The sequence below is a fragment of the Primulina tabacum genome, chromosome 18, assembly GCF_025594145.1.
Source record: "Primulina tabacum isolate GXHZ01 chromosome 18, ASM2559414v2, whole genome shotgun sequence".
NCBI classification, from domain to species: Eukaryota; Viridiplantae; Streptophyta; class Magnoliopsida; order Lamiales; family Gesneriaceae; genus Primulina; species Primulina tabacum.
This window is the reverse complement of record NC_134567.1, coordinates 1,362,300-1,373,334: the sequence shown is the minus strand read 5'-3', so window position 1 is coordinate 1,373,334 and position 11,035 is coordinate 1,362,300.

Sequence of the window (11,035 nt, the reverse complement as noted above, 5' to 3'; positions counted from 1 at the left end):
ACGAACGAGCGACGAAGACTCCTTGGTTTTTTCCACTCCAAATTTTTGCAAATATGGTGTGCTGTGTGTGTGATGGATGGCTGAATGAAGTGCCAAAAGCCCTAGGTTTCTTATTTTATAGATTTTGAAATTTGCATTTTAATGGGTTTAGGTTTTCGGCCTTTGCGTTTAGGGGAAATTGGGCCTACTAATCTTAGGTAAATTAGGACCAATTACACCTATTTAATTGAAAAATAAAAGTTCACGAAAGTCCCTCTTTGCTCAAAATCGGCTTCCCTGATAGAATCGAGCTTGTCTTGTAAAATAATTTGGACTCTACCATTTTTAGAAAAAAATTATCATATTCAATCATATTAACAAGCCTTGAAAATATTTATTGAAAATATTTTATCTTGGTCATCCCCGGTCTCTTTTCCCCAGCCGATTATCGAATATTCGAATAAAATCTTCAATTTTAATGAAATCATGCAATCTAATCATTTAATCATGCAATTGGACCTTCAATCACATAATATACATCAAGTAATCATTTAAAATCAATTAAATAAAATAATTAAGCAATTTAAATCATTTGCATACATGTGGTTACGTGGGTTGGCTTTTGGAAGTTACAAATCCTCCCCCTTCCCCTTAAATAAAATTTCGTACTCAAAATTAAAAATTACTAAATAGTTCGGGATATCGAATCCTCATCTATGACTCGGTCTCCCAAGTGGCTTCTTTCTCTGAGTGATTCAGCCACTTGACTTTGACCACCTTTATCACCTTGTTCCGCAACTTTCTCTCTTGACTGTCCAAGATTTGAGTAGGCCTCTCCTCATAAGAAGGATTTAGTGCAAGTTGCAGTGGCTCAAAGTTCAGTACATCATGTGAATGGTTTGACATGTACTTGCAGAGCATCGATACGTGGAAGATATTGTGAACTCCTGCGAGATTAGGTGGCGATGCCACTCGATTTGCTAATGTTCCCACTCTTTCGAGTATCTCGAATGGTCCAATGAATCTTGGATTGAATTTGTCTTTCTTGCCAAATCTCATAAATCCCTTCATATGTGCTATTTTTATAAATACATGATCATCGACTGCAAACTCGAGATCTCGTCTTCTTTATTCCGCATAGCTCTTTTGTCGAATCTGAGCAGTGTTCATTCTATCTCGTATCTTGGCGACCATTTCTGTGGTGGGCTAAACTATCTCTGGCCCTAATGTAGCTCTTTCTCCTACTTCATTTCAATGAATAGGTGACCTAAATTTCCTTCCATAGAGTGCCTCGTATGGAGCCATTCCTATGGATGACTGATAATTGTTATTGTAAGTGAACTCCACTAGAGAGAGCTTTGGTTCCCAACTCCCTTGGAAATCAATCGCACATGCTCGGAGTAGATCTTCTAAAATCTGAATGACTCTTTCGGACTGACCGTCTGTCTAAGGATGAAATGCGATGCTGAATAGGTTTAGTCCCCAAAGCTGCATGCAGATTCCAAAATGATGAAGTGAATTGTGTGTCTTTGTCCGACAATATAGACACTGTAATCCCATGCAGTCTAACTATCTCTCGAATATATAGATCTGCATACTGTGTCATGGAAAAAGTCGTCTTAACGGATAGGAAATGTGCTGACTTAGTAAGACGGTTCACTACTACCCAAATGGCATTGAATCCTTTCATTGTTTTTGGCAAATCTACCACGAAGTTCATAGTAATATTCTCCCAATTCCACTCAGGAATGGGAAGTGGTCGAAGAATTCCAGCTGGTCTTTGATGCTCTGCCTTTACTTATTGACACTTTAAGCATTCTTGTTTCATCCCCGGACACCAGTATAAAAGTTGCAAGTCCTTGTGCATTTTTGTGCTTCCGACGTGTGTAGAATAAAGGGTACTGTGAGCCTCTATCATAATTTCAACTCTAAATGAATCTCCACTAGGAACTCATAGTCAACCTCGATACTTAACAATGTCATCCTCAACTAAATATAACATGCTGCCCTTCGATTCATCTTGTTGTCTCCATTTCTGAAATTGCTCATCATTAGACTGTTCGGCTCAAATTCTATCTCGTAGAGTGGACTGTACTGTCAATGTAGCGAGTTTAGGGGCCTCTCCTCTAGCATAAACTTCAAGATAAAACCGCTGAATTTCAGTTGTAGAGGCTTCTGCACTAATAATTGGGCCAAGACTGTCCATTTCTTACTCAAGGCGTTCGTAACTACATTAGCTTTGCCATGATGGTAGCTAATATCACAGTCGTAATCCTTTGCAAGTTCTAGCCACCTTCTTTTTCTCATGTTCAAGTCCTTTTGAGTGTAGAAATACTTAAGACTTTTATGATCCATGTAGATTTTGCATTTCTAACCATACAAGTAGTGCCTCCAAATTTTCAACGCAAATACGACTGCTGCAAGCTCAAGATCATGCGCCGGATAATTCTTTCATGTATTTTGAGCTGTCTAGACGCATACTCTTCGAGTCGGTCATTTTGCATGAGAACGGTGCCCAATCCAAGTTTCGAGGCATCAGTAAATAACACATGTTCCCCTTGCTCTGTCGACATAGCTAAAACTTGCATTGTAGTGAGTGCTTGCTTCAACTGATCAAAGCTATTTTGACACTCTGGTCCCCATACAAATTTTGCATTCTTCTTCATCGAAGATGTCAAAGGTACTGCAATAGACAAAAAACCCTTGATGAACTTACGATAGTAGCCAGCTAAACCCAATAAACTGCGTATTTCCGTCACAATTTTAGGCACTGGCCATTCTTTAACCATCTCGACCTTAGATGGGTCAACCTCTACTCCCTCTTTGACACGATGTGGCCTAAGAATGCTACCCTCTCTAGCCAAAACTCACATTTGCTGAATTTTGCATATTATTTCCGCTCTCATAACACTTGCAAGGTCATCCTCAAATGTTGATCATGCTCTTCACGGCTCTTGGAATAGATCAAGATATCATCGATGAAAACAATAATGAACTGATCGAGATACGGCTGAATTACGTTATTCATGATATTCATGAAGATCGCTGGAGCATTAGTCAATCCAAAAGGCATCACTAAAAACTCATAATGCACATAACGCATTCTGAAAGCCGTCTTGTGCACATCCCCCTCCTTTATTCTCAGCTGGTGGTATCCAGACCGAATATCTATCTTTGAAAATACCAAAGCTCCTTGTTAATTGATCAAACAAATCTTTGATTCGGGATAATGGATATTTATTCTTTACAGTCACTCTATTCAGCTTTCTATAATCGATGCACACTCTCATCTTTTTCTTCACAAACAGTACAGGCGCGCCCCACGGAGAGAAACTAAGGCGAATAAACCCCTTTTCTAGCAGCTCTTGTATTTGGTCCTTCAACTATTTCATTTCAGCAGGTGCTAGGCGATATGGTGCCTTAGAGATCGGCACAGTACAAGTCATTAATTCAATAGCAAATTCCACTTCACATTCGGGTAAGATGCCAGAAACTTTGTCAACGAATATATCCGGAAAGTCCTTGACATCCTCCACATCCTCAATCAATCGACTGTCAGTGTCGGGTGCTGATATAATACTAGCAAGAAAAAACTTGGCAACCTTTTTGAATAAGCTTCTTCGCACGAATGCATGAAATAATGTGCGTCATTTGATTGTTTTGCGCCGCATCAAAGATAAATGCTTTCCCATTAGGCGGTCTAATAGATACTGACCTCCGCCAAAAATCAATAGTAGCCCCATTCAGTGTGAGCTAATCCATACCCAAAATAATATCGAATTCGGGCATTGATAGTATTATAAGGTCCGCTCGTATGATATTCTTTTGCAATTTAAGTTCCACATCTTTAACCATGCTACTAGAGACAATATAATCGCCCGAGGGCACTGTAACTCTGAATCCCGACTCCACATACTCAGGTAAGATTTTCAATCGTTTCACAAAGGATTCAGATATGAAAGAATGTGTAGCTCCGGGGTCTAGCAAAGTGTAAGTAGCTATTCCCGCTAACAAAATTCGTCCTGGTAATATTTATATTATTCGCGATTAAGGCCATAAAGTTTCAAAAATTTTCCTACCATCTAGGCCCTTCTAGTTTCTCATATTAGCATCTCAACCCCTTAAATTTCAAAATCGCCAAATGACCCCTTAATATTTCGAAAATTTGCAACTTAGTCCTAGGAAATTTTGCATTTTGCCATTATAACCCCTAAAAATTTTCGAATTATACTAAGTTTTCCTCAATAATTTTTGAAAATTGCTATTTAGTCCCTTTAATTTTCAATCTTATACAATTTGATCCAAATGGTTAGTGTTTGCATTCATTTCCTTAAAATCTAGAATTTGAAACATGCAATTCTAAGCCATCAAGTTCCATACACCTCAATTCAATTCTAGCATTCATGCTTATTATCTCAAGAATTAAGGCAATTTAAAATGATTGAATAGTCGGAGTACCTGTAATAAGCATAGTAACTGGCGCCGCTTGCTTAGATTTCATCACATAAGCCCTTCCAGTCGTGGGTTGCTTAAGCTTTAGGCAATGAGCAGCCTTATGACCCATTTCTCCGCACTTAAAGCACTTGTAGGTGCACCACATGCACTTGCTATAGTGATGGCGATCGCACTTCTTGCAAAGTAGCTTCTCAGCAGTCTTCGGGACGTTTTCTTTAGGTGGTTGTCCTTGTGGTTTCGGCTATCCTGGCCGCTTTATTATTCCCGCAAATGGCTTCTTATTTTGTTGACTTTCTTGTTGGGCGCGGTTTTTTTTGCGCTGCATCTCCCAATCAATATCCTTCAGAGATTGCTCGGCTCGAAAAGCTTTAGCAACGGTAGTAGTATAGTCAATTGGATCAATGAACATCACATCTCGACGGATCGTCGGCCTCAATCAATCCAAGTAATGTCGTAGTTTCTCGGCAGCATCATTGGCAATTAAGGGCACAAATGACAGCCCATATCAAACTTATGCACAAACTCAGCAACAGTCGAATCCCCATGGCGGAGACTCATAAATTCCCTCTTCAACCTCGAACGAATGTCGGTAGTGAAATATTTATCATAGAATATCCTCTTGAAATCCTCCCAAGACAGAGTCGCCAGATTCATTCCTCGCTCCGCTCCCTCCCACCATCAAGAAGCATCGCCCTTCAGCAGATAGATGCTACAACAAACTTGATCAGCGTCCGCCATATACATATATCTAAATATCTCATCTAAAGATCTAATACATTCCTCTGCCACGAATGGATCAGATGTGCCAGAAAAATCCTCTAGGTTCATCCTCCTAAATAGCTCATAAGCTGCCTCCGGTCGTCCCATGGTAACATTTCCAACATGCTGCTCTAATAACTGTGCCATTCACGCTAGTACACGAGCACTAACATCTTGATTGGGAGGAGGCTGTGGAATCTCCTCCTCATGTCCAGCATCATTACCACTGCAAATAACTTGTCTAGGAGTGTAACACCCGAAAACCCGAACACACTAACCACATGCATGCATGAAAATTTATTTGAAATTATTTAAATGAATTGTCTAGAAGCATATTTATGTATTTGTTAGGTTTGGTTAGGGGAATTATCGTTGAGCTATGATAGCTCGGTTCTTGAAATATTGAACACCGATGAATTAAATCGAGTTTGGTGTTCAAACTAAGCGGAAGATACTCAAAATAATCTTTCGTAGAAACCAATTTTTATTTAGTAAATCATTTAAAATATATACAAATTGAACGAGTAAAAATATTTTAGTTGAAGGATTTTATCAAACACTTTGTTTTCAATACTTTGGTATTTGAAGAACACATAAAATGCTTCAAGAATGCATCTTTAAAACAATGGAAATGATAAGTAAATGCAATAAATAAATAAATAGACACAAATTTGTTTATGGATGTTCGGAGACTTCAAATGCTCATATGTCACCCTTTCTTCCCCTTGGAAAGAAGGATCCACTAGAAGATTTTGATTTATTAAACTCCTTGTACAAACTCATTCAGCTAGGACTTACGCTACTGCCTAACTGAACTCCTAGCACTCAAAATTGTAGGCAGCACCTCAAAATCAGCATATTGTTTAATGTCTTATATGCAAAGACTACAAACACATTGTTATACGTCTTTGTGTAAAAACTCACTCAACTAATCTTTGAAGTTCAACTCTCTTGTATATGTGAGTGATTTTGTGTGAGAAATTTATCATTTACAGTATACATCTCAATTGTATCCTCACACAAGGGCTTGTGCTCTCAACTAACTGATTTTTTCATGCTAAATGCCCAAACTTTGAATCCTCTTCAAAAACCCTTGTTTGATATTCAAGATGTTGTATTTATAGGCTCCAACATTGATATATACGTTAGATACAAGAATATGACCGTTTTGAAGGTTTCTGTTCTGTTTCTGAAATTGCAACGGTCAAATTCGCTTTGCTGGACTTTTTCTGAGCTTAAAATTGTCAACACTGGTCAACTCAGCTGGTCGTTCAGTTCAGTTGGTCAGCAGCTGGTTCAATTCAGTTCAGTTGGTCAGCAGCTTGCTCAGTTCAATTCAGTTGGTCAGCTGTTGATTCAGTTCAGTTTCAACTGGTGTGCTGAAATCAGCCTAGCTGATTTCAGTTTGTGCAGAATCAGTAGCTTCATCGTCATTTATCAGTATCTTAAGCTTTGATTCAGACTTTGACTTCTGAAGATAATTTATATAACATCATCTTATCTTTTCAACGCATACTGAATCGCTTCATTCCAATAATCGAGCTTCGAGAAATGACCAAAATACCACAACTGCTCATAATTAATTGATTGTTATTTTCGTGAAATCAGTTCGGTAATTCAGCTATCAGTTAGACCTTGATAACATCCAAATTTGCCCAACTGACGTGATATACAACTTTTTCTAAATTGAGTTTTCTAATTTGTCTTGTTAACGGATTGTCATTTGAATCATCCACTTGAGATATTTCATCAAAATATCGAAGCTTGCCAAAAATTCAGTTTGTGCAGAATTTAGTTTCAATTTGCTTCTTGTGTTAAAACTTCACACTTGATTAAATATGTTAGAAACACAATAACAAGTTCTGTTAACATCAAAATCAATATTGCAAACATGAAATGTTCAACAATATTGGTATGATTTATTGATCATTTAACTGAATGTTATTAATGTAAACTTTACGCAGTCGAATACGCAATGCACAGCAAAAGGCAAGAGAACCAGAGACGATTTTAAAAAGTGCTTACTTTTAGAAAGTTATAAATAGAAACTTTATATTTAATAAGTCCAAATTATGCTAGCAGGAAATCTACTTATGGTAAGGAACAAATTTAATCGATAACAAACTTTTGTTAGAAAATGAGTAATTTCGGGCGTGCGATACTAGAAACGCGTGACACCAAATATTTTCTTAATATTGTTGGGAATTTTTAGTGGAAAAATTAAGTATTTAATTAATTCTTTATTGGGCCACATTATTGTATGTATTATGATTTTGTGTGTAAGGTCTACAAGGATGATGGTTTTCAATTTCCTATATGTGCATCTCATGTTTTCATAAAACATTTTTTATGTTTATTAAATTGTTGAGGGAAGGATGCAAACCGAGGGTTCCAAGGGCTGGTCTAGAATTTTATGAAGAGAATTGAATGGACAAAAGATAAAACAAGAGCTGCAAGGGGCCGTACAAACCTGCACGCCAGAGGCATGCAGGTCGAGAGGGGAGAAGAGCGCGACTTGGGCTTCATCGGTCAAGGGGGGCTGCATGGTGCCTTAGCCATGGTCTGGAGGGTTTTTTAGGGTCCTAGGTAGGTCTTGGTTGGGTTCGGATAGGGCCTGGATGAGCTGGTGAAGCACAACAGCCGTGACTCCTTAGGGTGTGCATGTTGGCTTGTTTTGGAGCCGGGGAGGGGGGGTGTCCTAGGGCTAGAGGGTCGGTTTAAGGGCTGGTCCAGGGGCTATGGACGTGCCTTTGGGTCCTAGTGAAGGTCTAGTGTGAGCCATGAGTCGAGCCAAAGGCCCACACAGCCGCTGGAGCGTTTGTATCCCGGCTGCACGCGAGGAGCCATAAGGAGCGCTGTTGGTGCGTGAGTTGTAGGGCGTGAGGCGTACGTTCTGTGTCCTAAAGTGCATGACCATGGTCTTGTTTAGGGTCTAAAGAAGGGGTCTAGGCCCTTTTTCAGAGTCGTTTCGATCCGTGGTCCATTCGGGATCGTAAATTGCCTGAATGTGTCAAAAAAAAGGGCAAAGTGAGCCTAGGTTAAAATTTTATTCTATGTTTCGGTTTTGGCTTGGGCTTGGGGACTTCCAACAGCCTAAAGTACACTTATCAAATTGGGTTAGGCCCGTCGGGTCGGCCCACCCCGCTATCAAAATTGAACTGATTGGGTTGATAAAATAGCAGCCCGTTTGGAGGCGAGCCAAATGGGCTGAACATGTTTGGGTTTCGGGCCAAGACGGGTCGGGCCCAAACGGGGAGGGCTGGCCCGCCAAATTAGGATAAAATTTTATATTTTTACGTTTTAAGTTTTATATAAAAATTAGAATAAGTTTCATGCGCCTCCATGTCTTAGAACAAATATATTGATAATTTACTCTTAGAACAAATTTATTGATAATTTACTCTTACAACAAATATACATAAAGAAAATAAAAAAGGAGAAATTTACAGATATACATAAAGAAAACAAAAGAGAAGAAATTCCTGTAAATTTTATTCATGAATCTTAAAATAATTTTTAAGCATAGCAGTTGTTTGTGAACCGAAGAGTGGTTTCGTTTGAAGTCCGAAGAGTTGCAATGAAATTTTGTGGACCCGACGGAGGTTTGCTTTATGTGTATTGTTGAAGACATAATATTTTTTAAAATTTACAACCGTCTCTTTCCTCGACTTTATGTTCTCCTCCACGTCTCAATCTTCATGTTTGGTTTAAACACTTTACTTTTTATGGATTATGCTGTATGCTTTCTTAATTTCTTATTTCAATGTTTTTATTTATTTGACTGAAATATGTTTAGCATTTTTTTCTTAAAAAAAATAAGCGGTTCGGCCCGCCTAACCCGCGGCCCAAGGTGGGTTGGGCTTGGTTGACCATTTAGAGGCCCGCCAAAATGGCGGGCTGGCCCGTTCCTCCCTGCCTAATGGCGGGTTGCGGCGGGTGGCAGGCTGACCCGTCCCGCCAACACATTGTGACATGTCTAGCCTAAAGTGTAACTTAGGAAGTTAATAAAGGTCTGGTGTTTAGTTGGTTCGAGTCGGAAGTGTGGTTTGGTCATTTGTCTAACCAAAAACGCGAAAACAGTGGTAAATGAGTCATCCGGTAAGCGAATTGAGTCTTTTTTTAAACGTAGGTGCTAAGATTGAATTTCCAGCAAGCTACTGGATATTTTTGGGTGTTTTTAAAGTTTTAAAATCGAGTCGTCTCCTTGAGTAAAAGTTTGAGGTCGTCCGGGCACGTATAACGTTGAATCGTGAGAGGTCGGTTCGAGGAAATCGTGGGTGGTTTGCAACTTTCTAAAACAATTCAACATCATCTAAAATATTAACTTTATAAATTTTAAAGTATATGCATGATTAAGCTATTTTTAGAAGTTTTAACGTATTTGCATGTATATGCTATTTTTAGCAATCTCGACGTATACGAATGAAATGAGCCATTTTTGGACATTTTAAAGAATATGGAAAGTTATGAATGTTTTATGAAATATTAAATGAAAGGAAAATATTTTTGAGGAATGTAAATTGATCGTGACGTAAAAGTAGTAAGAGATCCGTTGAAAACGAGAACAGTGAACTTGCAATGACAAAAAGGAGTGAACCGTCGAAAACGTGGGCGAGAATCTCAATGATAATGGATCCGTTGAAAAAATGAACGGTGAAATTATTTTTATGATAGTCGGTGGGATCGTCGAAGAAGTGGACGTTGAACTTGGCGGCCTAGTACTATGGTTTATAGATTGATTAATCGAATTAATGTTGTCACTTTCGAGGATCGGACTTCACCTAAAAATGATAATTTTAATTGGAAAATGTTCATATGTAAGCATGGTTTAAAAAGTTGCATATTTTTTAAGGTTTCATGTTTGCATGAAAAAGACTATTTTTTGTACAAGTAATTTTTATGCATATGAGTGTATATTTACGTACTTGCTATATGAGGTTTAAGCATGTTGAGTCAGACTCAATAGGTTTGAATGGTTGCAGGTGATGACGATGTTGAGTCGTGAGGTGCGGACTATCGAGTAATCCGGGAGGCGCAGTGCATACCCGAGGACCTAGACATTCCGCATATGTTAAAAACTTTTGACGATTTTATGGGTTATCGCTTTTATTTAGACTGTTAGGATGCTAGAATTTATTGAGTTAAATTTTAGACTTTTATTGATTTATTTACTTATCCCGCATTAATGGTTTTGGATATTATGGAATTCATTTACTGATTATTTATGCTAATTTATTTATGATAAATTAATTATGCATGGTTTAGGGAAAAAATTAGTGTAAATTAAATGAATTTTGAAGTATGGTCATTTCAGTTTGCATCTCTGTACAAGTCGTCTCAACCACGTAACCAACATACATTAACATTTAAAAATAACATGCATCTAATCTCCTCTGTCATGTACCATAAAAGAATATAAAATCTAAACCAGTAAAACTCACAGACTTGATACGTGACTTCTCGAGCTTCTCGGAGTGGCAGTAACACAACTTTTTAGGGATCCTTGGCTCTGATACCAACTGAAACGTCTACTACTTTTTAACTTTAAAATCCTACTAATTTTTTTTTTTTAAAATTGAACATAAAATTTGAAAATCATATTTAAAATAACTTAACATTTTCATAATCCAAAATAATTTGACATCCACAAAATTAAAGTGCATAAAAAATCCCTAACTCATTAATTAGCAAAAATCTTACGTCGACCTTTAACAAGATCAAAACTGACATCAAAATAAAGCATGAAAATCTCTAATAACTCATTAACAAAATCTTTATTCCAAAACTTTACTAGCAAGCTAATGCAAAAAATAAATATCCCTTGGGGGTGTACCGCCGCCCT